The following is a 15,622-nucleotide window of genomic DNA, read 5'->3' as shown; positions in this document are numbered from 1 at the left end:
CCTTTCCTTCCTTTCCTTCCTTTCCTTCCTTTCCTTCCTTTCCTTCCTTTCCTTCCTTTCCTTCCTTTCCTTCCTTTCTTTCTATTTGACCACAGTATTCTAAACCAACATGTGGTTTAACAACCTGAGTGTTGCGCTGCTAGCAGCCAGATTTGTGCCATCTGAAAACCCAGTCCCATGAAAAAACATCATGCAGAATTACCAGCTGCCTTTAAAAAAATCCAAATGTTAACCATGCACAGCTATGTGCAAATGTTTAAAAGTAAACATACATGTAAATTTATGTACGTTATATAAAAGTCATCATATTTTTCCTCTCATACTGCATTGATCTGAGAAGTTATATCCATTCTTTTAATTCCTACACTGTGTGAATGACTGCACAGGTACTTTTGTATGTTCCAAGAAAACACTGACTTTAGACTTCAAAAATATTTTATTTCCTGTTAGGACTTTGGCATTTGCCTAACTGCTCATCCTACTCACCTGATACTTTCAAAATGTGAATTTCCAATGTCTCTCATAAAAAAAAACAAAACAACAAACCAAAAACTCCTCACTGTTTCCTCAATGCTTCCTGATTCTTCTTCTTTAGAACTTATTGAAGACCAATAATTCAGTTCAAAAAATGTGAACTCCTGTGTAAAGTACTTTGAATTTCTCTAATATCTTTCAGTATTATTTATTACCAAAGGTGTTTGTTTTAACATTTAACCATCCATGATTTGAAAGTGCAGGTCATAAGACAACCTCATTTCTGTTCACTCTGGACAGTATCCATAACATTCTAGGTCTTTGAACAATCATGATATTTTCTTAAGAATGTTTTTTTACACCTGGTTTCCCTCTTATATACCTTCATATTTATCATAAGTCAGGAGATAACATCCCTAGTGCAGTAATGGAGATGAGTTTTGCATTTTTCTGGTGAGGAACCACTGCCAACTTTGCAGAAATGCAAACCCAGCACCCACAATTTGCATGTCCTTTCTCATAGTTTTAGCAAATCTTACATGAAGACACATACATAGGCATTCCTGGGCCAAAGAATCTTAAAGACAGCAGATGACCACTGTGCCCATGTGGAAAAAAAATCAAGATGAAAAATCTTCAACAATGCCCAAATGTGAAGACTAAATAAATTTGTGTAAAGGTCTTAAAATGGAATTTTTGCATGTAATCTGCAGAAACAGAAGAAATTTATACTTGATTTATCCTTTCTATTTTATTCTTTTAATGTTTTTTATGATTTATGTATATAATGCAGGTGGTACGTATTATTTTGAAAAAATTATTTTCATGAATAGCTAGAAATTGCCATTAAAAAGTGCAGCTGCAATCAAAATATATTCCCTTTTGCCAACCCTTCCTTTTCTTTATTGTCTCATTGCCTGAAGCTTCTGACAAATTTTCTGGTCAGTCTCCATTCTCCCTTTCATTCAGCTATTGTTGTAATGTTTTTCTACTTTAATGTTACTACTGCTTTGAAATGCTGCCCTGTATGGAACAGTTGTAAGAATTTTGAAAGCCTTTAAAATATTACATCAGATAAATTTAACAAAAATAGGATTAAAAAAAAATCTTTTCCATCCTATTCAACCATGAAACCCTGAAATATCACTGCATTTAAGGCACAGTAATAAGAGAATGCCCTAAAAATGCTTCTGTTTTTAAAACAGCATATATACATTCCAGCTGTGTAAAATGAAACTTTCCGAAGTATGTTTATGAAAATCTATTTTAAAAGCACTTTTATACAATACCTATCACTGGATTTACTCAGAGCTTTAACAGTTAGTTCTTTCTTTAAAAAATAACAAACCAAAAAAAACACCAAAACAAAACAAAAAAGGTGAAACATTGAAGCGTTTTAAACCAATACAAAGAATACTCCATGGTATATTTTTTTTCATAACTTGATTCCTGAATTTCTTCAAGTGGTGTTCTCTGATGCACTGTAATAAGACAGCACTCATCCAAACAGCAACAGCAGCAGTCAGGTTATAGTAATGTGCTAATTAAAGAGAGGAACTCGCTGCAAATCTACTCGTTACTATTCATGGCAAGTGTACAGCAAATCACTTAGCTGTTTGTTTTTAAAATAGAAGCTTTTGTCTGTCTTGTTTAGAAAGACAGGCATGGGCTAAAAAGACTTTTACTAAAGCATGACATTGAAAAGACATTGCCCAGAGGTTTGACTGAATAAAATGCTGAAACATTTATAGTTTAATGTTAGACCTTATTTTTTTCCTAGCTATTCACCTTTCACAATATGTTTCCTTTAATTTACTCCAGATCAACAGCTAGGGGAGCAGTGCAAGGAGCCTTCTAGGATGTATTTTGTTCCAAGGAAAATGATAGGAAAAGCACACTTGCTAATTAAAATTAAGAGATCTCTGATGCCTGGCAGTTAAATACTGTTCATCTTTATTAAGGCATGAGAAGAACAGCATTGCAAATAGTCAAGAAAACCATTAGTCTCTCAGGCTGCACTGTAAATAACTGATTCATTGAAAACAATACAGTGTGAAGAATGAATGAGTTTTATTCCTAGAAATGCACAACACAGAGTAGTTCATAATCTTTAAAAAGTAAAGAAAGAGAAGATTTTCAACAATATATTATTATATACAGGAAGTTAACTGAAATGAGGGAAGAGTAGGAAAAATCATGGCATATCAAAATGTTCCTCTAATCAACATTTAATTGTAATAATAATAAAAATAAAAATGAAATAAAAACAAAAACATAGCAAGCATACTGGTTATCTTCAAATTCTTTTAGAATTTGTTTTCAAGTAGAACAACAAATATGTATTATTATCCTCCTTGGACATGAAAAAAAAAAAATCAAACATATAACTAGTCCAAAGATAAGATTTCCACCATTTTCTGAATTAGACTAAATTCTTGGTAGTATCTGAAGTTTTACAGTCTTTGATGGGAGCAGATTTAGGATAATCCTTATGGTGTCTGAAACACACCTTTCCACTTCATGGAAAAGATGACATTTACTGGCAAATAGAGAGGGAAATCTTTTTGTGAGAGAATTCTATCAGTTACGTATCTTTTCCCTAATAGAATTTGCAGATTTTTCTGTTGTCTGTATGTACCCTGGCATAGATTTGTAGGAAAGTACATAATGGAAAAAGCTTTTGCCTCTGCATTTGTCCTTCACTCTCACCTGCACAATGGCAGTGGCTGGTACAATTTACATTTGGCTGGAACCCTGACCATACCAGTGCCAAAGAGCAGTAGTCAAAGCTGGTGTCTGGTGCTGGCCAGCTGAAGACAGGTCTCACTTCCATCATATACCACATTTAGACTGGGTGCAGGACACTGATCTCTCTTTAAGTGTACACCTGCTCATGCACATACCCTAACAGCATATTTATATCAGCTTTTAAATCTGTAAACTATTTATGCAATGCAAGATGTAAATATTGACCTTTACTTAGGGACACATTGATTAAAGCCACAAGAAAAGCAGAACAACACAGATAAAATGTGGAAATTGCTAAGGGTTGGACAGTTTTTAGGCTACGGGAAATGCTTAGTGAATATTGTACACTCAAAAGGATTGGGTGGACTAGTGTGCAGTGACTAAGAGGAGAGCAAGAGCAAAGCATTAAAAATAGCCATCAGCATTAATAGGAATCATTTAACAATGGGTAGAAAAATTCATGAAAAATTAATTAAATTCTGGGGGTTTTCTCTCCTTGCTTATAGAGGAGAAAGTGTGAAACTGGTGGAAGCAGAGAGCAGGGTGACAGAGAAATATTAATTCTGCAGGCTGTCAGTTGAACAACAAGCATTCGGGCATGTGCTTGGGAGGGGAATGGGCAGTAGTTGTATCATCAACAATGTTAGACAGTGAACCTTGTCATCAGTGGTTGTATACTATTCTACGTGTGTTTTTTCTGTTTGCTTTCGCATGATAGAAAAAGTGAATAAATTTTTTTAAAAGCTGATAAATCAGCACAGGAAGTGGGAAGGGTGGGTGGAGCAGACCCCAGATTGCTGTTTGCAGAGGGGAAGTTTTTGGAAGACAGCAAATAGAAGTCAGTGTCTTATGCAAGTTGCTGCAATGTTTCTGTTAAAAGAGCTTTGAATACAGGCAAGGTTAAAGGATAGAAGACAGGGAATTCTAACATTTTAACATGTACTGGTTTCCAGAGAAACATTAAATAATAAAAGTCCTCAAATAAATGTCCTGGAGTATTAATGCCTCTCTTGATGCATCCAGAGCCTGTGTTACTCAAGAGGAAAAATGTTTGGAAATCAGCTGCAACACTACAGTATGCAGTAATAAATATGAACAGAAATAAACAACAAGGCTGGGTGCCTGATGTCTACATGCCACTGAAAATAAACCTATATCCTATAACCACTCATATCTCTGAAACTACATATAGATTTTGCTATTCACACACAAAAATAAATAAATTTATTGTTGTAGCTGTTTTGCCTTGTAAAACACACTTCTTTGTTATGAGGGGAAGAAGAAATATCATTCCTGCTTGAAGCAGAAAGATAATTTAGGCAGAACTTGTGAAAACATTTATGTTATCATGTAATTTGATAAAATTTTCAAAATATGTAGCTGAACCAGACTGGTTCAACTTAATTTTAATTAAAGTTTCCTGTTATTATTTTTACCCCATAACAGGAATCTGTCCCTTGGATAACTGGATTTCTAAATACAGACAACCACAAAGCAAGACAGCAGTTTGTGCATAACACTACAAAAAGTTTTCTTCACTCCTTTTTCAAAGAGAGAAGAAAAATGTATATTTGTTTATTTCTCAGCAAACAAAAAGACAGATAAGTGACTTCTAGATCAGAGTAAATGACAAATAAATAATTAAAACAAAACTTTGGTGGACACATGATCACACTATGATAGTCTCACAGACTGAGGGAACATGTGCTAATAAAAAAGCATTTTCCAGCAAATACAAGTTGTGAAATGATGCTGGCAGAAATAAATTTTACTACTGTCCCTTAACAGATCTAACACAAAGACACTACATTAATTTTCCTTTACACAAAACCTTCGACAGAAATTATGTATGGCATGAAGCCTACTTATAATACATTGTATTTTTTCCAGCTTGATTTTACACTGGTCTCAGCCAGTTTGCATTAAATGGAAGGACACATAAGCTGTATGTACATATAAAGAAGTGAAAGAGAAAAAACTCAGAGTTGTTGGAAATTTTCCAATAAGTCTAAATCCCTGTATCTGAGTAGCAGTTGTCGATGTAACTATATCTCTACAGTTATCTATATGAGATATAATTTTCAAAAATCTATATGTTCAGTATTGCCCAAAAGATTAAAAGCCGCTGCAAGGCTAGCAATTATGAAAAAGTGCCTAAGTAGAATATTGAGATATGAAGAAAGAATTCTAAGTGGAAGCACGTCTTTGAAAGCTAAAAATAGTTTTGCTACAAAGATTGAGGTGTGTAACATCAAGTGTTCCTTTCTGTAAATTTTTATTTTGTAATTATTTTTACCCTTATTCTCTTCCAAATTGATTTACTAGCTTAAGAAGGACTGTTGACTACAACATTTGCACAGCTCTTCTAAATTCCACATAAAGAAAAATTATACTGGCTGCACAGGAAAACCAAAACTCTAAGAAACAGATGATGTAAAGGCTACGAGTCTTGTTATCACTCCCAACAGGACATTTTGTACCAGCATTTTAGTCAAAGAGAGAATGTGTTCCAGGCAACAGTATATCTTTCATTTCAGAATATTAAATTGTAAAAACTGAGTAAGGCTATAGAAATGGGATTAATTTTCTGTTGTCATGCTTATTCAGAAAACATTCTCCCTTGCCACCCACAGGAGTAGAGAAGTTAATCTAGATGGCAACAAGGCAGACTTTACACTACTGTGAACTCACTCCCCAAACTGCATTTAAGACTCAGTTTCAGAAAAAATGATAGGTTAGGTTGCAGTGTTTTATCCAGCTGTAAGAAATCCAGAAGAAAAGGCACAACAGGAAGAAATAGGAAGGTGTCTTTACCCTTTTATCCTATCACAGACCCTCTGGATGTGATGTGTATTGTTTGGATTCTCTGACTTCCAAAGCATAGCCATAAGCAATGCATAACCTCTTTAGGTAGTAATAGTCTGTTTAAAAAATAGCAGTAATAGTCTGTTTAAAAAAAATCATAACATTGCTCACAAATATTTTGACATGATACCTATCTAATTTCAAAGTAATTGGGCACAAATGCGTCCTGAATTTCACCCTCTGTTCAGACAAATTGAAATAACATCTTATATTTGAAATGGAAAAAAGAGCATACAGATGGCAGCATTCCAGATTCTCCAAATGAAAGAAAATTTATGTTTCTGAAACTGTCATCTACATTCTAAGGGGAAGTAAACATGAGAGGTTTTAAGGCAACTTGGGGACTCTCCCATAAGGGAAAGATTCTCAGCATTAATAGGTAGACGCACAATTTGTACTGAAAATAAATAGAAATTTGTTTGGTTTAAGAAGAAAAAGGAAAAGGGGACAGAACCCACTAAATGGACTAAACTCTCTACAGATTTCATCTTCTATATATGAGCTTGAGTCACGTCCTTGTCTAGTAGGCTCTTTTTCTTGACATGCATGCTTAACCGGTTAGGTTTGATTGTCGTGATCTGGAAAAGTAATAAATGGATATGAAGTGACAAAGGTGATAGCTTGCAGCATATGGGGAACTGGATATGCCAAAACAATTAAGTAACAATGATTCAAAATCCTGCCAGAGAAAACTAGTGAAAAAATAATTGGGATTAAATTGCATAATAAGCAATAATTGGAAAACTGCCAAGGTGAAATATTTTTTAGAAAGGAAGAAGACAAGATTTTGCACAGACTATCCTGGACAATTTTTTTCAGTTTACTGGCTAAAAGAAGGCACAAGTTCAGAGTATTTAAGGAATTTCTACACAACAGTATATTGTGCAGTATATGCAGGTATATATCTCTTTATAATTCACAAAACCTAGTGCTTTTCAAGTGTCAATCTTAAAGAATAGCTTCAGTAAGACCAACATGCTTACAGTGAGCTTTCTGGTGTGCAAGTGAGTTGGTAGCTGAGTTTTTACAGCTCAATAAAAGTTGCCTGTACAGTGGACACTCAAAGTAGGGAAATGCATGCACAGCTGCATAAATAATAAACAAGTATCATTTCAGGACCTAAGTACACCCTTCATTGTGCATTTCCTCTTTCATTCTGTTCTTGCATGACTGGTTGTCTCAACTGGCCTGCATTATCAAAAGTGAGTGGAAACAGCAGGACTCGCTGTAATCTTGTTGTGGTTTAAGCCCAGTAGGTGATGAAACACCACCCTCGCTCAGTCCCCCATCTTTTCCCCTCCACCCTGCTGGACTGGGGAGAAGAATCAAAGTAAAACTTGTACGTTGAGACAAGTACAGTTTAATAATTGAAAATTAATTAAAATGCTGCTACTACAACAACAACAACAACAACAACAATAATAATAATAATAATAACAATAATAATAATAGTTGGAGTGTGGCACTGGCTGTTGTTCTTTTTCCCCAGGACTGAGATTGATGAGAGGCTGTTTTCTCGTGTTCAGACTTGGTTGTTCATTCTTTCCTTACTTATTACATATATACATATATTCTTTCCTTACCTATTACATACATACAGAGTACAAGAAGCTACATACACTAAGATAGAGAGGTGCAAAATGGCTACGAACCTCTTCAAGGTCTTTTATATGACTACTTGTCCAATAATCAAATGCCAAGTAAACTATTTTTCTTAGTGACCCAATGACCTGACACCTGTGCATTGCGGAGTTCTTTATCCAATCACTCATTATTATCCAAAAAACTTCTTAGAAGAACATGAAGAAGGAAGGAGAAAGGGACAATGCCCTAAATCCTTCATATTGTCTCTTCATTTCTAATACAGCTTAAACCCTAAATTTTAACTTTCTCATCCACTGACTTAAGAAAACTCTAACTTACACACTCACATTCCCAGTTTCTCTATTTAACAGCTGTCTCCATGGTGTTATGTGAAACTCAGTGCTCTTTTGTGTGACAGAGCCAGGCATCACAGGTAAGTGTACATATTCAGTACCTCTGACCCCAAGAAATAATGTTGTGCAAAAAAACAAAGGATGCAAAATGCAATTGCTTACTGTCCAGTGACAGATTCCAGACTTCCTCCCCCTGAACCGAGGTCGGACACTTCTGGGTGACTCCCTCCTGTTCATGTACCAGGCACAAATATCCTTTTGCCCACTTTGGGTCACAGTCCTGGCTAAACTCCCTCCGTATTCGTTTTTTTGTGTGTACTTCCTCACTGGCAGAGCATAAAATCACTTTAAAAAGTCCTTGATTAAATAGGACTTATCAAACCCCCAAAATATTAGTGTGTTATCATCATTCTCATTCCAAATCCAAAACACAACACTGTAACAGCTACAAAGAAATTAAGTCTACCCTAGCTGAAACCAAGACACCTGTTGATGTTTGGTAACCTGTACATGTATGGTATAAAGAGCTTCTGAAAGCAAAAAGAGATGTTTGAGGAATTCTCAAAACTGAATGCATTGAAATATAATTCCAGATGGACTAGGATTTCTGAAACTGCATGTGTGATGCAGATAGATTTCTGAAATGTCAAATCACATCTTTTGATGTTAGTAAGTGAAAATAGTCTTGGAACTGCTAGTCTACGTTCAACAAGTCTAAATTATTTGCTTTAACTAAGTCTCAAAAGGCAAGGAAGTATCTGTCTTAGACAATTACATTCTGAATACTGACAATTTACTTACGAAAAAAAGGTTACTAAAATATTCAGGATATTGAAAATCATGTGGTTAGAAAGACCACAAGAAAAGTAAGTAAGCCATTTGCACCATGGACTTGGAATAAACTGTGGAGTCTGTAAGCAACTACAATTTCAACCAACTACCTGAAATTATGTTTCTAGAAAGAGGAAATTAAATTATTAAATCTATATTATTAAATCAGTGTTGGGTGTCTCTCTTTTTTCTTCCAAGCTGTTTATATCACCAACTCCCACTGACTGTGTTGAAACTTCTAACAAGTTTTTACCTTGTTATGCTGTCTGCTGAGGTATTTTGTGAAGTCAGAACAATATCTATGTGTTTATAATGTTTGAGAGAGATTTAATAGCATGTTGATGCTCTGCATTTTGTCAAGTTCACTCTCACTCAGTGATTACCCACAATTCAAGGACATAAGCATCCGTAAGACAGTGCAGAAAAAATCCCAAGATTTCTTACTTAGTTCAAATTTCCTACACTTAAACAGATTAGAGAAATCCTCAAACCACAATTCTGGAAACCACATCATAGAAAAGAAGTAAAGAATACAGGAAAATCATGTATTATGTCTTGTGTCACCAAATCCAAGTATGTATGTCGGTATGTGTATAAGGGCAACGGGATTTTGTGCGTGAGAGAGAAATAAGGGGCCAAATAACAATAAAGCACTCAAAAACTTATTTATTGCAAAAATAACTTCCAATTTCCTATGTATATCCATACAGATATCTGTGGTTAAATCTGTATTTATGAAGTGATCTGATAATATTAGTCTCATAGACAATATTCTTTATTTCACAGAAAGGCAGTGTTACGGATGCACACAGAGTGTCTGGGTAGTGTGGTTTTATTCTGTACCTGAGTGGTCTCTGCATTTTCTCTGTATCTCACAGTATATCCCTGGTTACTCACCCTAATTAATTGTTCAAGGTGTTATGAAAATTTTGGTTTTATAGAGAAAGAAACTTTAGTAAATATAGAGTGAGCCTTGTTAAACTTGCTGAGAACCCAAAAGGATTTTCTTGCATTTTATCTTCACAGTACAGTTAAATTAATATAACCAAGTTTAATGAGACAATTATTTTTGGCAGGATAGCAAGCACCTCTGTTTGACTTATGTTTCTCTTATATATATTCTCTTATACTATATCTAATATAGTATATATATATACACTATATATATAGTATTTCTACCACAGATTGTTTTTTACTACTGTAATATGTTCCCAGTGAATTATTATTTGAGATTTTCAAGTAAATTCTAGATATGTTGAACAACTGGTCCTAATGGGAAGAGGCTAGTGTGAATAATTTTATAGCAATGCCTCTCAGAAAGTAATTGTAAGGAAAAAATATCATTCTGTGTGTCCTGAAGAACTACATGAAGCTGCAAGTGGAGGTGCTGCAAAGTAGGCATGCAGTATCATGGCCAGGGAGCTGAGAGAGCACAACCCTCTTTTTGCTTCCACAAGGCACTAGGGACAGGTGTGCTTGGTCCTGCTTTACCCACAGCCTCCTGGTCCTCTGAGTCACACCTCCTGGAGGAGGACAAGCAAGGCAGCAGCTCAACCTGCAGTTTCATGTGTGTTCACCATGCAGGTTCACCATGAAGCTGCTGCTGTCGCCTGTTTTTCCCATGTTTTTCACCATTTCCAAGGTGACCCTACTCCAAACACTGTCCTGCATAATGCTGCTGTAAAAACCTGATAATGCTGGCTTTCTGTGAGACAATGTGACCTTCAGTGAAGTGTAACACTGGAGCTGAAAAATAGAGAGCATCCTGCAGGGACCTTGATATATTTATGATGTCAGGCAAAGGCATTACTGGATCCACCTTTGTAAATTAACATTTACTAAAGACCTCAAACTGGAGGAGAAACATCAGTTTCAACTGGCTAGGATGCTCATAGTCTTGACATTAAAAACTGTGTATCAGACTAGGCTGGGAAGAAGAGGCCCATCAGGATATTTTTCAAAGCTTTAGTTATTAGTTAAACATGCTGATATTCCTGCTAGGAAAAATCCTATCAAATAATTTAATAGGGAAAAACAACAGTTAATGAAAGTGCAATTAATTGGTTTCACTAAATGCCAGGCAGTTTAATAAGAGGACAGCAAATGTCACAAAGTGATGATGAATCCATGATGGCATTTTCTCAGGCTAGAATTATTTGTGTCTCCTCCCCTCAATTCTGCATAACACTTACTGTATTCAATGCATAACCAGAAGAGGAAAAAATGGGGAAAATTTGTTGAGACCCACAAGCAGCAATGTGCATTTGATATGCTCCACTGACAAGAAAATGAAAGTCAAGTAATGTGCCACATAAGAAGCTCATAAATTAATAACAGTCAGTTTCTAAATCTCTAACTAGAAGCTTCTTGTCAGTTGTGGACAATTCCAGTACATCTTTGTATGAATTTTATTATTATTGTTTTATTTCTTTTTTTTAAACTCAAATAGGAATGAAACCATCCAAGCAAATCTGTCAACAAGTTTTCTCAAGTTTTAGCTTTTGGCTAAGCAACTGCAAGCAATACTCCTTATCCTTGAATTGTGCTCAGTTTTCGGCCTCTTACAGTTAGGGAGTAAAAGGCGATTTCACTATGCAAAACAAACCCAGTGGTTCTATCATTTTGGAGCATTATCAAGCAAGCAAAAAAGTCATGAAATGCAGTAGGTTTATCAAATATTGGCATTGTGTTTGATAATTCAATATTTGGAAAAAACCCACAAATACAAAGTAGAAAAAATGTCCTTTTATTAGATCCTTTTCAACACATTGAAAAGTATTAAACTGACAGCCCTTCATCTTTAAATAGCCATCTTATCAGGCAAGGCTAAGGCTAAGGATACATAATTCTAAATAAAAGTCTTTCAGTACTCTGAGAAATCCTTTGGCTCAAATTTTTTTTTCTTTTTTTACTTTGTATACAGAAGTACAAGAGTTTGTCAAATACTCTGCAAAAATCTTATTAGTTATCACAAAAAGTGTATTCACTACAGATTTACTTGTCTTCTCATATATGAGAAAAAATTTACTTTGTCAAATTTTGTTCTTCAAAAAGGTCTTTTAGTTGAGTTAAATGTCTGTTTTGTGCAAAAGAATGACCACACATCAGCTTGGAGTGATTGCACGGTAGTTACTTAGCCTGGCAAATGGCAGCAAAATGTCACCTGAAATGAAAGACGCACAGCCCTGGGCTTATCACAGAAAGCACAGATGATTCATGTAGCATCGTAAATAAATAACATAGGTTTAGTGTTAAGGTAGGTTTAACAGTAGGGGTTCTCTTTTCACCACCAGCTCATTTCAAAGCACCCATAATAGAAGCTTTACTTGGTGACAGTGACATGAAGCAAGATAAGGTATCCTGTGTTTAATGCTCATATTTCAAGGTCACGGAGTGTTACATTCCAAGTGAACATGCAGAAACTCAATCAGATAGGACCTGCATTAATGGATCATCAAAATATTGATAGTAGATTCTCTTCCCTGCCTGTGGGGAATGTTTAGCCTGGCTAATAATTATGCAGGGTAGGAGGGGGGTTGTGGGTTTGGAGAGACGTGTCAATCATGATTTGTCTAATTTGTCACCAAAATTAGGGGCAATTATTTGGCAATGGAGCTTAAATCCAGGATTTTTAGATAGTCAGAGCTCTTACTGACTGATCTCAGTGATCAAGTCTATATATTTACAGTACATAGCCAATGAAAAAACATTTTCTATTCCTACAAGGGATGCAAGATAAGCATCCACTTTAATTGAGAAAAATCTCCGTGATTTTTGCCTAACAGGTGTGAACTTCAGATCCACTTGTTTTTTGTTTTTTTTTTTTTCTAAATTTGGTACTAAGCCTGAGGTTTTAATCCTAAGCATATGTTGATTGCTCAGGAGGGCACACTGGTCCAGAGAGAAAGCAGTGATGGAATACTGAGAGAAACAAAACAAGGAAATTTTTCTTTTCAGTTTACGGCTACTATTGACCAAGTCCAACGTTTTCCTAAAAGCAGGTTAAGGCAGTTGGCTTAACTGAACTGGTTCTGAGTGTTGATCAGACTGTTTGCTACAGGGCAGCTGCCAGTACTTATTTAGGGTGTAAAATGCCCAGGTGAGAGAATGCAACAAGTACAGAATCGTCTTTTGTATTTCAGATGTTTGTACAATTTATCCTTACAAAAAACAATATCTTATATGCGAGTATTAAAATAACATTTACTGTCCATTCAGATTTTTTGTTCCCTGAAAATTCTTGTAAGTTTGTGCTTGGTAACACAGGCACTTCTGTTCAGCAATTATGAGTGTTTTTACTTTATCAATGGTCATACTATGTTGGGGCAAAGAGGTTAAGAAGAATATGGGCTTAGTAAAAATCTATTATCCTTAAACTCAATTATTTATGCTAATCTTAGAATTTATCAAAATCTTAAAACCTCTGAAGGTTCATTAGAAACACTTGGTCACCAAATGTTAAATGTTTTTCCCCACTCTCCACAGTTTGGTGAGTACCTTTGTGTAAGCTTCTCATCCTTCAGATAGGGAGTTTGGAATGATGGATTCTGTCCATCTTCAAGGCTTCTAAACAAAAAAAAAAAAAATGGACTGTCTCCAGGCAGTAATTTCTCATCAGGCTTACAGAAATATCTCAGATATAGAAGACTAAGAGATTTCAGAAATTTTCTGCTGTGGCACAGAAGGTTGTGGAAAGCCACTTTTTGTCCACTGACATAAAAGGCTTGAATATCTTTTAAATTTAAACCAGTAGAACAGGATAACTATGTAAAATTTCTAAAATGCCAGATGAAGTGCCCAGATGATTTTCTGCAAGGCCATCTGTCTTAACTGAAGTTTTCCTTCCTTTGTTCATAAAATCATAACTTCCATCAGCAATAAAACATCTTTCAAAAACCTATTACTTTTTCACTTAGGATAATGTCACAAACTAGCTCTTCTTTCTGTAATGTTTGTGCAATAGTAATCTCTTTTCTTTCTATCATGATTGTGGATAAGGCACTGGGATATTAAATTCTGAAATTTATCATTATATTCTATATTCTAATAGGAAGCCTTATGAAGACTTAATTATATGACTCTGTCTCAAATTTATGAATTGTCAATTGCCTTGGAGCAGAAATTAAAACTTTCCCTAGAACTTTGTATTCCTAAAATTCGATACTGAACTGCTCTCGTGAAACTATGTCTATTTATAAATTTTCACTTATAGATTTATTGATGATTGTTTTGTAGATATCTTAAAAAATTGGTCTGACAATAATTTGGAAACCTGCAGATGATCAGCGGGGCCTTGTTGTCTGACATAGGTCTGCTTGCCTGATGTGGGAAACAAATTCCTGCAGATGGAAGGCACTCAAGAAAATTGTGGACATTTAGGAATACAATTACAGCTGAAATGAGAAAATTCTGTTTTGGGTTTTAATCTCAGAATTAAACAAGGAATGAAATGGTCACGACTTCTGGGACAGAATTATCTAAAGAAAAATCTTGTAACAATATCCCTTCCTGGGGCAGAAAAAAAGTGAGCGAGTGAAAACAGGAATAAATTGAAAGCAGAGACATCTGGAGAAAGGGAATTTAAGAAGAGAACTGTAATCACAGCTGAACTGCAAGGGAAATCAATCCTGAAAGAAAGATCTTACAATAAATGTTGTAGGAAGATAAGGGAAGCATATAGGGTAAGGATGGAAAAGCCATCTTAGAGCAGTCACTCTCTACTCCTAAAAGTGGGAAACAGAAGAGACTTGCCATGGAAAGCTTGTGATCAGAGACCATCTCAAAAAAAAAAAAAAGATTTTTAGTACCTTTTACTAGCTTCACTTGAAGTTAATGACACCATAGAACTGAAATCAAATCAGGAGCCATAATCAGTTCAGTATTATTTTACCAGGAGTTACTTGAATCATTTGGCTGCAGTGTCAGGTTAGACAATATTCGGTGAAAAGCTCTGAAAATGTAGAGGTTTGAAAAGTCTTTGAAACTTCCCTTTGTCTCTCTTTTCTGAACCATATAAATCACATCAGTAAGACATAAACAGAGCTGTAATTTCTTTCATTATTTGTCTGTTGAAAGTGCATCTCTCCTCCCCTATTCCAAAACAAACACCACTTCATAGACTATCTAAAAGGTTTTTCTAGTGTATTAAAAATCATAACATTTCCCATAAGCAAGAAATTTATAAAATATGGATCAAGTCATTAGTTGACATAAATTCTTGCAGCTTTTCTGACTTCACTAAAGATAGTTCATGCGTAAATAATATTAGGGTCTACATGTTTCAAAAATGCTCTGCTGTGAACAAAACAATGTGAAAACTGAAGAATAATTAGAGAAACCTTAGTCAAGTGCACCATTGATCATATAATAACACACAAGTAAGATTTAAGACTTAATCTTTGAGTTTGTTCAGCCTGGCCCTGAAGATAAGGGTAATCCAGGTTCTTGTTACTAGATCCTTTGGGGTAGATTAGACTGACACAACACTGTTTGACTGGAGTTTATAAAAACATATATGAAGGATTTCTTTTAGAAAAAAATTGGTTGCAATGGAAAGTATGTAGCCATTTTGGTGATTAGTAGCTATAGTAATATAAGAATATCAAAGTACAAAAAATGTCCCATTGGAAAAGGTGTGAGGAAAAAGAAAAAGAAAAAGAAAAAGAAAAAGAAGAAAAGAAAAGAAAAGAAAAGAAAAGAAAAGAAAAGAAAAGAAAAGAAAAGAAAAGAAAAGAAAAGAAAAGAAAAGAAAAGAAAAGAAAAGAAAA

Source organism: Parus major, chromosome Z (genome assembly GCF_001522545.3).
Source record: "Parus major isolate Abel chromosome Z, Parus_major1.1, whole genome shotgun sequence".
NCBI lineage: Eukaryota > Metazoa > Chordata > Aves > Passeriformes > Paridae > Parus > Parus major.
This window is presented reverse-complemented; position numbering follows the sequence as displayed.